This window comes from Balaenoptera ricei, chromosome 10, assembly GCF_028023285.1.
Source record: "Balaenoptera ricei isolate mBalRic1 chromosome 10, mBalRic1.hap2, whole genome shotgun sequence".
Lineage (NCBI taxonomy): Eukaryota > Metazoa > Chordata > Mammalia > Artiodactyla > Balaenopteridae > Balaenoptera > Balaenoptera ricei.
The window spans coordinates 44,748,728-44,761,530 of record NC_082648.1 but is presented as its reverse complement, the minus strand read 5'-3'; the positions used below and the strand labels follow the sequence as shown (position 1 = coordinate 44,761,530).

General features: G+C 42.0%; 1 pseudogene; it reads right to left on the bottom strand.

The window, feature by feature from the left end:
* Window positions 1-9,004: 9,004 nt before the first annotated feature.
* Window positions 9,005-9,863, bottom strand: LOC132372539 (proteasome subunit alpha type-3-like; annotated as a pseudogene).
* Between the last annotated feature and the right edge of the window lie 2,940 nt (window positions 9,864-12,803).

Genomic DNA, 12,803 nt, shown 5'->3' with positions numbered 1-12,803 from the left:
GACTTCCGGCCGGTGCGGAAGGGGCGGGGCCGCGCTTGCAGGTTCTATTTCTCTGGCACCGAATGGCAGCTGGCTCGAACCCAGAATGGGCGTGCCACAGTTGGTTTCCTGAAAGGGAAGATTTTGAGTTTCTTTGTAAATCGCTTTTTGTTAAAGCAAAACAAACCCAGTATTCTGCTTAAGGATGGTTTTAATTGGGCATGTTTAGAAGGAATAAGTAACAAATATTGAACACTTACTTGCCACGGGCTTTTACCTCTTTTAATCCTTCATTTTACCGACTAAATTCAGTCAAACTCAGGCCCTTAGGATTTCACAGCCGAGTGCTATCCATGCTTCCTCTAGCTAATGCTATATTTTTATCATAGATAGTAGTTAATTCAATGAAAATTTTCATTGAGCGCTTACCATGTGTCAGGCACTGTTGTTGGCATTTTGGGTACAACGGAGAACAAAACTGCTCCAAAGGATGTTACAGTTCAGTGAGGGAAAGACAGACAATAAGCAGTGAATAAATAAAATATTAGAAATGATAAGCACTCTGCAGGTAAGTAAGGTGACTTAATAAAAGTGTTTTTGTGCAACTTTAGATTGCATGGTCAGGGAAGTCCTCTGAGGAAGTGACATGTAAACTGAGATCTGAATTACAAAGAGCCAGACCCGTGAAGAGCTTTAGCTGAAGATAGAGGATGCACTACCAGATCAAATGCTTCAGGGCAGGAACATGTTGGCAAGTTGAGGAATTTAAAAGCTGGTAGCTGGAGTTTGGTGAGGGAGGGGGGAGAGTCGTACAAGATGAGGTTTGAGAAATAGGTAGGGGTTGGATCATGTGAGGCTCTGTGAAGCAGGTTTAGGAGTTTGGATTTTATTCCAAGTGGATTGGGAAAGCATGGAAAGATTTTATGCAAGGGAATGTCATGACCTGAATAAAATTTGGAAAAGGATTACTTAGTATTTTGATGTGGGTGGTGGTTACATAAGTGTATATTTATGTACGTCAGGTTGTACACTTAAGGGTTGTGCACTTTACTGTATAGAAGTCATACTTTAATTTAAGCAAGGACAACAAGATTACTCAGTTTACTGAATGGAGAGTGGATTATACACATGCACTAATGGAAGAGAAAGACCAGTTAAAAGGTTCTTGCTGCCAGGATCTCACAATGACTTTTCATGGACTCTAGGTACTTTTGCCTTCATAGGCCCTTTTCTCCAAAAAACAGTATTAAAAATTATATTTTACGATTGTCCTGGTATAAAGACCAATATATTAATATTATACATTTTCTTTGACCTAAACATTTCTTTTTTTAAAAAATATTTATTTATTTATTTTTATTATTATTTTTTTTGGCTGCACCGGGTCTTAGTTGCAACACGTGGAATCTTCATTGCTGTGTGCAGCATCTTTTTTTTTAAAGTTGCGGCATGCGGGATCCAGTTCCCCGACCAGGGATCGAACCCGGGCCCCCTACATTGGGAGCATGTAGTCTTAACCACTGGACCACCAGGGAAGTTCCTATTTTTTTCTTATAATTTAAAAATAAACTAAAATGTTTTTATGGGCCCCTTAAAGTATGGTGGGGCCCAGGCATTGTGCCTGCTGTGCCTACTGGATAAGTCAACCCTGGTGTAATCCTGATGAGAGAAGTTGGTGTTTTAGGCATGAATGAAGAGATGGAAAGGGATAGATGCAGATATATTTTGGAAGTGGACTTCATGATTGATTAGATATGAAGGGCACAGGAGAGGGAACTCTCCCAACTTTTTGACATGAACACTTGGGTGATGCCATTTACTTAGTCTCTGTCTCAGAAAGTCAGGAGGGAATACTGTAAAGAAGAGAGCCTGAATTCTAGTGTTGACTCTGCCCAAGTCTCTGGCTGGTCATTGAAGCGTGAATGCATGAACTGTTCAGCTGAGGAAAGCAAAAAAAAAAAAAAAAGAGAATTGAACTGAGATCTGAGCTGCTGTCTACCTCATGTGAGAGAGAGACTGTGTAGTTTGGGTCCAACCAATTTAATTGCTTGCTAAAATGAAAACATGAACATTTTTGGAGGATGCCTTAGTTCCTTGTTCCTGCTGTAGGAAATTTCCACAAATTTAGGGGCTTAGAAAAACACAAATTTATTCTTTTATGATTCGGGGTCAGAAGTCTGAAATGGGTTTCACTGAGCTAAAATAAAAGTGTTGACAGGACTGCGTTCCTTCTGGAGGCTCTATGGGAGATTCTGTTTCGTTGCCTTTTCCACCTTCTGTATAAATGCCCATGTTCCTTGACTCATGGTCCCCTTCCTACATTTTCAGAGCCAGAAGCATTGGGTTGAATCCTTCTTGTACTGATCACTTTGACTCTGGCTTTTCTTTCTGCTACCCTCTTTCACTATTAAGGACCCCTGTGATACATTGGGCCCACCTGGATAATCCAGTATAATCTTCCTATTTTAAGGTCATCCAGTTTGCAACTGTAATTCCATATGCAGCCTTAATTCCCTTTTGCTGTGTAATATAACATATTCACAGGTTCCAGAAGTTTGGATGTTGTCATCTTTGAGAGGGCCATTATTCTGCTTGCCACAGAGGGATATAACAGAATCTAGAGTCTTCAAAACATAACATTCATGATGTATAGGATATAGTCAAAATTATTCAACATGTGAAGAACATGGAAAACGTGACCCATTCTGGAGGGAAAAGACAACAGAGGCCAACCTTGAGATGAGCCAGATGTTGAAATGATCAGACAAGGACTTTAATGCAGCTATTATAACTGTGCTTGTTGAGTTAAAGTAAAATATACTTGTAATGAATGAAAAGGTAGGAAATTTCACCAGAGAAATAGAAAATATGAAAAGAATGAAATGGAAATTTTCAAATTGAAAAATACAATATCTGAAATAAATTTCATGGATGAGATTAAGAGCAGAAGAGAGATGATAGGAAAGAGTCTCTATACTTGAAGGCAGATCAACAGAAATGATCAAATCTGAAGAGAGGGAAAAAAAGATTGGAAAACAAAAAGTGAACAGAGCCTCAGGGACCTGTGGGCCATATCAAAAGATTGAACATGTTACTGAAGTCTCGAAAGGAGAGGAGAGAAAGAGATAGGATAGTAAATATTTGAAGAAATAATACCCCCAAACTGTAGATTTGGTTAACCACATTTGGTTACGATTCGGGAAGCTCAGTAAACACTGAACAGTGTAAACATAAAGAAAACTGCATTGGCTTATCATAGTCAAAATGCTGAAAACCAGTGATAGCAAGAAAATCTTGAAAGCATTCAGAAAAAAAGTGACATCATATACAGGGGAACAATAATTTGAATGGCGATGGGCTTCCCATGAACTATAGAGTCCTGAAAGCAGAGAAACAAGATTCTTAGAGTGCCAGAAGAAGAAAGCTGAGGGGAATGACACCAGAGGAAATTGAGATCTTCAGGAAAGAATGGAGAGTTTCAGAAATCGTAAATTGCTGCATAAATATAGAAGACTTTTTTCCCTTTTAATTTTTTTTAAAATGCATCTGATTGTTAAAAGCAAATTTTAGAACATTGTGTTGTGGGATTTATGATGTATTTAGGTGTAATGTGTATATTACAACTATAGCGTAAAGGGTGATGGTCCTTCTGTCTGAAGAGATTCAATATTAACTCTAAGTAGGCTATGAAAGGTTAAGGATAGATATTCTAAGCCTTAGAACGGGAACTTTAAAAATAATGCAGAGGGCTTCCCTGGTGGCACAGTGGTTAAGAATCTGCCTGCCAACGCAGGGAACACGGGTTTGAGCCCTGGTGCGGGAAGATCCCACATGCTGCGAAGCAACTAAGCCCATGCACCACAACTACTGAGCCTGTGCTCTAGAGCCCGTGAGCCACAACTACTGAAGCCTGAGCGCCTAGAGCCTGTGCTCTGCAACAAGAGGAGCCACTGCAATGAGAAGCCCGTGCACCGCAACAAAGAGTAGCCCCTACTCACCGCAACTAGGGAAAGCCCGCTCACAGCAACGAAGACCCAATGCAGCCAAAAAAAAAAAAAAAAAAAAGCAGAGAAGTAATACACTACCAAATGTAAAATGGATAGCTAGTGGGAAGCAGCCGCATAGCACAGGGAGATCAGCTTGGTGCTTTGTGTCCACCTAGAGGGGTGGGATAGGGAGGGTGGGAGGGAGCTGCAAGAGGGAGGAGATATGGGGATATATGTATATATATAGCGGGTTCACTTTGTTATATAGCAGAAACTAACACACCATTGTAAAGCAGTTATACTCCAATTAAAAAAAAAAGAAAAAAAAAATGGGTTAGTTGGAAACCTTTAGGGTTTCACAATTGATGGGATGCTTGTGTAAACTATGATAGTGTGCCTAAAGTCAATAAAACTTACTTAAACAACTTAAACATAGACTAGGATTTGGAAATATAAACATCAAGGTTTTATTAGTGGTGGTATCTGGATACATGAAAATATCTGGAGGCATGTGATTTTCCTATGACTTTTTTTCACTTAATTGTATCTTAATTATTCTGTAGTAAGTATTGCATTTGTAATAAGGAAAACTAGAATTAATCTAAAAATAAAATTTACTATAAAAGGAAAATGAGTAGGTTTGGGGGCTCTCAGTGATTAAAAATTATAATTCATTATAAACCAATTATTTCACTTCTTCTGGTTTGCTATGTTTTAATTTTATGCTTAGCTGTGAAAAACAGTTTGTTCCAATTAATTCCTCTTGCTGGACATTTAATTTTACTTCCCAATTAAACCCATATATTGGAAAAAAAATAATGCAAAGAAGTATAGCTAAAAATCCAATAAATTAATTAATGTGGGATTTAAAAAGTTATTTAATCCAAAAGAAGGCAGAAAAGGAGGAACAAATGATAATAATTTTAAAAGCCAGAGGGGAAAAATAAGATCTATAAAGCAAGCACTTTAAAGGGACAGCACATAAATTGTCTTCCTGAATAACGTTTTACATGGGGATTCGTAATTTCTAGAGCCTAGTAGTGCAGGTTCTTGTTGCAGCTCTGTTCCTACTCAGCTCTGCAGAACAAGGGTAAACAGAAAAACGCAATGCAAGGGGAAGTAAAGTGGATAGAATATAGAAGAGTATTCTTGACTATGAGGAATTGGAAATATGCAGTGGCTGGAGCACAAGAACATTTTGAATCCTCATCTCTGGAGAAAAAGCAGGCATCCCTCAGTGGTGTGCCCAGGAAAGTGGGAAAGAGATGGCTAGGTGTGGGTGTGGGTTCTCTCGATAACCAGCTACCTTGGGGAGGAGAGGAAAGGCAGAAAGACACCTGCCAGTGTAGGGTTCTATTGTGAGCTAGCCCCTGGTAGCATTCCACAAGGTTCTCTTCCTGCCCTCCTCTCTTTTTGCCCCAAAGGCTATGGATGCAGATGCCTCCAGGAGTCAGGCGGCTAATGGGAATATTTAAGCAGCCTGGTAGGCATTGTGGCAAACTGCATACAGAGCACATGCTCCCTGTGGCAGAGACATTTACTGCTCACCCCAAATCCATAAGCTCCCCATTTCTCAGCTCCCTACTGGGGGGAATGTGACTAGTTCTGGCAGACAGACTGTCAGAGGAAGGAGCTGTGTCCCATCAAGTAGGAAGCATGTTAAAAGCTATGGAGCAGCTTGATCTGAACAGCTACTGCTCCCTGCTGATCATGGAGACCATAAGTTGAACTAGAGCCATAAGGTGTAAGCAGCCTGGATCCCTGAGTCATTGCCAGGAGGAAAGCTGCTCTGGAGAGTTGCCTGACTGACCCTGGACTTTGAGTGAACAAGAAACAAATCTTCATCCTAAGCTCCTTCTATTTTGTAGCCTAGCCTACCCTATACACTTCCTTTAAAGGCACCAGTCACAACTCAGCTCAGACTCTTATTATCAAGTGAAATGTTAGCCCAGTGTCACCAAATCTTCCAGTTTCTGCAAGATAAACCAGAAATAAGGGTTTTCTGGTGAAAATTCTAACATTTAAAAGTAGATGTGGGGCTTCCCTGGTGGCGCAGTGGTTGAGAATCTGCCTGCCAATGCAGGGGACACGGGTTCGAGCCCTGGTCTGGGAAGATCCCACATGCCGCGGAGTAACTAGGCCCGTGAGCCACAACTACTGAGCCTGCGCGTCTGGAGCCTGTGCTCCGCAACAAGAGAGGCCACGATAGTGAGAGGCCCGCGCACCGCGATGAAGAGTGGCCCCCGCTTGCCACAACTAGAGAAAGCCCTCGCACAGAAACGAAGACCCAACACAGCCAAAAATAAATATAAAAATAAATAAATAAATAAAAGATTACTATTAATTAAAAAAAAAAAGTAGACGTTAGGGGGCTTCGCTGGTGGCGTAGTGCTTAAAAATCCTCCTGTCGATGCAGGGGACACGGGTTTGAGCCCTGGTCTCTGATGTCCCACATGCCGTGGAGCAACTAAGCCTGTGTGCCACAGCTACTGAGCCTGTGCTCTAGAGCCCGCGAGCCACAACTACTGAAGCCCATGTGCCTAGAGCCCATGCTCTACAACAAGAGAAGCCACCGCAATGAGAAGCCCGCACACGGCTATGAAGACCCAACGCAGCCAAAAAAAAAAAAAAAAGAGTAGACGTTAGGGACTTCCCTGGTGGCACAGTGGTTAAGACTCTGCACTCCCAATGCAGGGGGCCAGAGTTTGATCCCTGGTCAGGGAACTAGATCCCACATGCATGCCACAACTAAGGGTTCTCATGCCACAACTAAGGAGCCCGTGAGCCACAACTAAGGAGCCCGCAAGACACAACTAAGGAGCCTGCTGGCTGCAACTAAGACCCGGTGCAACCAAATAAATAAATTAAAAAAAAACCTAGATGTTAATTTGGAAAATAAAACCTTGTGTAGCCCAAATAAAACATTCCTGGGGGTCAGTTTAACCCTGGGGCCACTAGTTGCAACTCGAACTCTGCATTTTCTTCCTTAGTGACTCATCAGTTCCCAAAGCTTCTGTTGTCACTCCTGTTCAGATGGGGCAGAGACCAAATCTTTGTATCACAGCTCCTGATGAGCTCAGTAGATGCCTCCAACTCTGGGTTTCTTGCCCTGGTCTAACTTGTGGAGGGCAGCTCTTGAGTGCTAAGCCATGAGTCCTACCTGGCTCCCTATAGCCAGCACGGATAAATGCAGCCTGTAAAAGGCCTAATGGTTCTTTCTCATGGCCTTGACCCCAATCACCTTTTCCTGACATATTTCATATTCAACCTGAATGTTTCTTTATGGTTTCTGACCTAGTGATTTACTTTCCCATTTATGGCCTTGACCATCTATGGTTGTGCCCTTTGTATCTGACTCTCCATCCTGCTCCTCCTTTCAACCTTTTTCCTCTCAGCTTTTTTTTTTTACTCTTTGGAGATTTGGATTCTGCCTTCCACTTCCCTGCAGGTTTGCTCTGGACTAGTCCTGAATTTTCAATTAATCTCATATATCTCAAATTCAATATGTTCCATGTTGAACAAACATTTTTCTATCCCAACTTTCCTATCTCTGTTAAAGGTACTACTGTCTTGCATGTCACAGTCTCAAACTGTTGATGTCACATTAACCTGCCCATCTAAAACCAATGCAGTTATTTATTGAGTATTCATACTGTGCACCCTATTCTAGGCACTGAGGCTACGATGGTGAACTAAAAAAAATCTGTGCCCTCATGGAGCTTGCACACTATTGGGAATGGGCAGAAAATAAACAAATATATATTAGGTCAGATGGTGATAAGTGCCATGGAGAAAAATAAAGCAAGGTAACAGAACTAGGGAGTGCCATGATGGGGGAAGGGTGCTATTTTATATTTGGTGGTCAAGGGAACTTGAGTAGAAGTGAAAGAATGAGACTTACATACTTCCGGGGAAGACTGTTGCAAAGGCAAAGACACTGTGTGGAGGCATGCCTGGCATATTTGAAGTCCAACAAGGAGACCATTTTGGCTGGAACTTGGTGAGCAAGGGAGAGGGTAATAGGGGTGGTTACCCACCTCTCCCATCTTTGCCTTCTACTCTCTCTCCACCACTTCTGCCCTAGCTGTGACTGTCCTTTCCCCTCTGGACTGCTTCAGGAATTGTCTGACTCTACCCAGCACAAGCTGCCTGGATGAATCTTCCTAAACCTGGGCTCTGTGTTGGTTAATTTTATATATCAACTTGACTGGGCTAAGGGATGACCAGATAGCTGGTAAAACATCATTTCTTGGTGTTTCTGTGAGGGTATCTCTGGAAGAGATTAGCATTTGAATTGGTAAACTGGGTAGAGATAACCTCCACCAATGGTGCTGGTGGGCATCATTCAATCCACTGAAGGCCTGAGTGGAATAAAAAGGCAGAGGTAGGATGAATTTGCTCTCTCTGCTTGTGCTGAGACATCCATCTTCTCCTGACCTCAGACATCTGTGCTTCTGGTTCTCAGGCCTTTGGACTCTGACTGAATTACACTACCAGCTTTCCTGGTTCTCCAGCTTGTACGGAGCAAATCATGGGACTTCTCAACCTCCATAATCATGTGAGCCAATTCCTATTATAAACCTCCTCTTATATTTATCCCTGTGTATCCTATTGGTTCCATTTTCTCTGGAGAACTCTGACTAATACACATCCTGTTTCTTTCCAAGGCACTACTCCCTAGCACTGAAAGCATTTCATAATCTGCCTTCAGCTGGCTTCTCCAACTTTATGTCACCCCCAACTTCTGCCTTGCCCAGAGCAGACGCTGGGCTTTCCCACTGTTACTCACAATTCTCTTCACTTAGAATAGCTTGTACCTTCTCAGTCTCATAGGAGAAGGCTTACCCACCCCAAGACATCGTCCCAAGACTTCTTGGCCTGGTTTCCTATTTAGTTGTGTGCTTGGTTGATTTTATCCTCCTAATTAGATTATAAACCCCAGGACGTATTTTACACATTCGTTTTTCCTCTCCTCCAAAACACATTTGTTTTTCCTCTCCTCCTGTAATTCAGCCTTGTACCCTGTTCTTTTTTTTTTTTTTTACAAGACAAAGATTTAATGAAAGTTGGTCAGTGGGTATGTAATAATCCAAAGGGCTAAATAGTTAAATAGAAGTAAATGAAGTAAATGTTACATGTTATCATCATCTGATTTGTCTTCTTCCTTCAAAGATTCCTTGGCATATTTCTCTGCCTCTTTACTTATATCTTTTGGAACAATTTCATGTCTTCCGTTAGTTATTTCACCAACCCAGCTGAGCTCTAGTTCAAAAGCTTTATCCTTAACTTCACCGTGTACTATGTAAATTAGTTTTGCAACTTCTTTAACAACATCACGGCAGGTCATTTCTTTCATCTGAAGCTTTTGGATTTCTGTCTTCGCAGCTTGCCTGGCTTTGCCAAGGGCATAGCCCCAATAACCATATGAAACACCCGATGGGTCAATCATGTAGAGTTGTGCACCATCATCACACTGTAAGACGCTAACAAGAAACTGCAGCCAAAAGGTCTAACAGCACTGTAGAGTGTATAGGCATGTACATACATGGCCACTCTGTCTGCAAGATGTTTTAGTGGAAGGTTATATCCAAAGTTAGATCTAAAGTTGGAAGCCTCTTCTCTTGCAATGTCTGCTAAACAATGAGCATCTGCCAACAAACCTGCTACTGCCATTCAGACATGCCGATCAACATTAAAAAGTCGTTTGTTAGGACCTTCTTCATAAAGTTTAGAAAGGACTAATTTTTCTACCCCAAAGACAACGCCATCTTTCCATCTGATTCCAATAGCTGTACTTCTATTTTCCACAGCCTTCATAGCATACTCAACTTGAAAAACTCTTGCATCAGGAGAGAATGTAGAGGCTGACAGGTCACACCTGGTGCCGACTGAGCTCATCGTGCTAAAACCACTGGGACGCCTAGGGCTTCAAGGTCTAAAGTGATCCCCCTCACCCTGTTCTCTTTCTGCTTGAGGAGTGTGGGTGGGCTTTTTCTTGCCCAAATCCAGCCTCTGACACCAAAGATGCCATAGTTCCACTTCCTGAATTAGAGATTGTTAATCAAAGGAGGGGCAGGTGAGGGCTTTGGCTAGAGATTTGCCATGTAGTGTTTCAAACTTGAACTCAACTCTGGACTTAGGCAAGAGAGCAGTCGGGTTGCTCATCAGGACAAGCTTGTTTGGCAGCAGCAGGCTCAAGTTCTTCTTCTTTTCCTTCTCACTTACCAGTTCAAACTTTTTAATGCTGAAGTGTGTTTGAGAAACAGCTAAAGGCCTGCCCCCTGCCCCTGAGGAGTTTACAAATCTGTAGTTAATTGTGTGCTCTTGACAGGTATTGATAAGAATATAATTCAGCTGATTAATGTTTTTATGGTATGTCAGTGGAGAAATGAATAGTGAAATATTCTCTAACAGACAAACCAAAGGTAAATGCAACAGGGGAATGAGCTAGGGATGAACCTGTCACAGATCCTGGTCGAGTTATACTCTTTTCCACATTGACCTCGCCTTGCCTTGCCTGGGACCAACTCCTCCACGTTCTCTTTCCTTCCCCAAATCTTGCCCATCCTTCAAGGACCAGTTAGACCACTGCTCCTCCAGGAAGGCTTCCTGGATGACTCCAGACTCCATTAACCTGTTTTGAACACCAGGATTAATAACCTTTGCCACACAGTTTAGAGCTTAATGATGTACTTAAACTCTTTGCTGCTGTTTTGTGTGATTTCCCAACTAAATGATAACTCTTTTGAATAATAATAATAGTAACAACATTAAAGCAGCTAATATTTGTTAAGCATTTATTATGAGCTTGGTACTTTGCTAATATTGGGTTGGCCAAAAAGTTCATTCGGGCTTTTCTGTAACATGAAAAACCCAAAAACTTTTTGGCCAACCCAATATATCCATATATTTTATCTAATTTCATCTGCCCAACAACCCTATGGGGAAGTTCTATTATTATTACCATTTTACAGTTGAGGAAGCTGTGTTGTAGGATAATTTTCAAAAAAGTAAAATAATGACTCACACAAACATGAAGTGAACACATATCAAAGATTTTATTTAACTCACTAATTAAAGAGAAAAACCTGCAATTTGTTAAAACCAACTGAAAGGAGAATCTGAAGAGCAGACATTTATAGGCAATCAGGAATGCTGAAATGAAGTTGCTAATATGTTCAAAACTGGTTAATATTCTATGTGTACTAAAATTTGAAATCATCTTTTCTACTAGGCAGAAACCAATTTTATTTTATTTTTAAATTTATTTTATTATTATTTTGTTGAATGACTATTTAGCAGAGGGAGGAGATGGCCACACTGGAAAGAATTGGTCTTCCGGCATGCAAGGCAGTAGGAGAGTCTGGCTATTAAAGGACTGGAGTAACAGAGCCTCTATCATTCAGCCTGGACCTCTATCAATGATGAACAGGAGTAGCAATGGCATTTTCTCTCCAGCTGCCCCGGTTGGGCCTTACCCCTGGATATTTAGCCATGGAGCGTGTCTCACTGGCCCTCTTAGAAATCTGTGAGCTACTTAAAAGCCCTTAACAAATTTGTTTTCTCTTTTTTAAAAAATTTATTTATTTTATTTACTTATTTTTGGCCGCATTGGGTCTTCATTGCTGCACGCAGGCTTTCTCTAGTTGCGGCGAGCGGAGGCTACTCTTCGTTGCGATGCACGGGCTTCTCATTGCCGTGGCTTCTCTTGTTGCGGAGCACGGGCTCTAGGTGCGCAGGCTTCAGCAGTTGTGGCACGTGGGCTCAGTAGTTGTGGCTCGTGGGCTCCAGAGCGCAGGCTCAGTAGTTGTGGTGCATGGGCTTAGTTGCTCCACGGCATGTGGGATCTTCCCGGACCAGGGCTCAAGCCCGTGTCCCCTGCATTAGCAGGCAGGTTCTTAACCACTGCGCCACCAGGGAAGCCCCTGTTTTCTCTTTTATTCAGAAACCAATTTCATCTCACGTTATCTCAACGTTCATTTGCATTTCTATGGCCCCACATTATCTGCATTACTATCAGTTTTTCCAACTTGCAGAGCTATAAATGAGTCTAGTCAGAAACAATGAAAGGAAAAACAAAACAAAACAAAACAATGAAAGGGGGACTTCCCTGGCGGCTCAGTGGTTAAGAATCCCCCTGCCAATTCAGGGGACATGGGTTCGAGCCCTGGTCCAGGAAGATCCCACATGCCGTGGACGAGCAACTAGAGAAAGCCCACGCGCAGCAACGAAGACCCAACGCAGCCAAAAATAAAAATAATAATAAAGAAAATAAATTTATTATTATTATTTATTTATTATTAATTAATACTGGGTCTTAGAGTTCTTTCATACTTAGGTACTGAGCACAACACCTAGTGCATATTAGGTGTTCCATAAGTGTGGGTTGGTTAATTGATGAGAGTTTTTGAATGATGGATTATAAAGCTTGCGGTAGATTGAACACCGTGACCAAAATATTTTCCATCTCTTTCACCATGAGGGAGAGTCTAATTTCCTACTCCTTGAATCTGGAATTCCCTGTGACTTGCTTTGGCCAGCAAATATGTCAGAAGTGACAATGTGTGACTTCTGGAGCCTAGACTTCCAGAGACCCAGAAGCTTCCACTTTCACTGTCTTGGGACCTGCCCTTACTGAGTAAGAAACCTCTTCTCCAGAAGCTCTTCTTCTGGAGAGTCACATGGAGGAGAACTGAGGCACCCTGGCTGACAGTCCCAGTTAACCGTTGTATATGTGAGTGAGGCCATCTTGGACCATCCTCGTCCAGGTGACTGCAGCCACATGAGCAACTCCAGGTGAGACCAGCAGAAGAACTGCCCAGCTGAGCCCAGCTAAAA